The sequence below is a fragment of the Gregarina niphandrodes genome, assembly GCF_000223845.1.
Source record: "Gregarina niphandrodes unplaced genomic scaffold scaffold00121, whole genome shotgun sequence".
NCBI classification, from domain to species: domain Eukaryota; phylum Apicomplexa; class Conoidasida; order Eugregarinorida; family Gregarinidae; genus Gregarina; species Gregarina niphandrodes.
In genome coordinates, this window is record NW_011645885.1 from 2,533 (window position 1) to 3,003 (window position 471).

A 471-nucleotide genomic window follows, 5' to 3' on the forward strand; every position below is an offset into this window, starting at 1 on the left:
CCGAATCGGGTGAAGTCGGACGCAAGAGCTTGACTTGGGGTCGTTGGAGTTCTGACATAAATCTCTTGAGGTTGGCAGACGGGTCTTCAGTAGTAGACATCTCTGTGCTGAGATGCTGTAGCCACTCTTCGCGTGCTCGGGTATCAGTAGGGAAGCTGATCGGTTTGACTTGGTCTCGGGTGACTTCTTTGGTATTCCAAGACAGCAGGTGTCGAACAGTAATGCGGAATCCGTTGTCGGAGACATTAACAACACGGAAGGGTAGGGACCATTTCGGAACGAGTTTTTCTGAGTTGTTCGTAAGCACAGCATCAGTGTAGAGTTCTCGTGGATTAAGCGCAACAAGCACCAAGTCATTAAGTTGAACGTTACGGTCCAAATCACGAGCTTGACTCAGCGAGTAGTTGTAGAGGGACTTGAGGTTGGACAGTATGTCGGCTCGGATTGCGTTGAGGACGGCAAGTCGGTCGG